The following is a 305-nucleotide window of genomic DNA, read 5'->3' on the forward strand; positions in this document are numbered from 1 at the left end:
CCATCCATCTGTCCATCCGTCCATCCATCTGTCCATCCATCCATCCTCTAATATCATCCATCTGTCCATCATCTATCTAATATCATCCATCTATCTTTCCAACTGTCCAACTAATATCATCGTCCATCCATCTAATATCATCATCCGTCCATCCATCATCCATCTAATATCATCCATCCATCTATCCATTCATCATCTTTCTAATATCGTCCATCCATCCATCATCCATCTAATATCACCATCTGTCTATTTATCCATCATCCATCTAATATCATCCATCCATCTAATATCATCCATCCATCTAA

General features: G+C 38.4%; 1 protein-coding gene across 1 annotated transcript in view; it reads left to right on the forward strand.

Annotated features, from left to right (window-relative positions):
* The window catches only part of LOC119429040 (cilia- and flagella-associated protein 47-like), a 108,232-nt gene that overhangs the window by 610 nt on the left and 107,317 nt on the right, over window positions 1-305 (forward strand). The window lies entirely within an intron of this gene.

The sequence above is a fragment of the Nematolebias whitei genome, chromosome 23 (assembly GCF_014905685.2).
Source record: "Nematolebias whitei isolate Nwh7 chromosome 23, NemWhi1, whole genome shotgun sequence".
Taxonomy (NCBI): domain Eukaryota; kingdom Metazoa; phylum Chordata; class Actinopteri; order Cyprinodontiformes; family Rivulidae; genus Nematolebias; species Nematolebias whitei.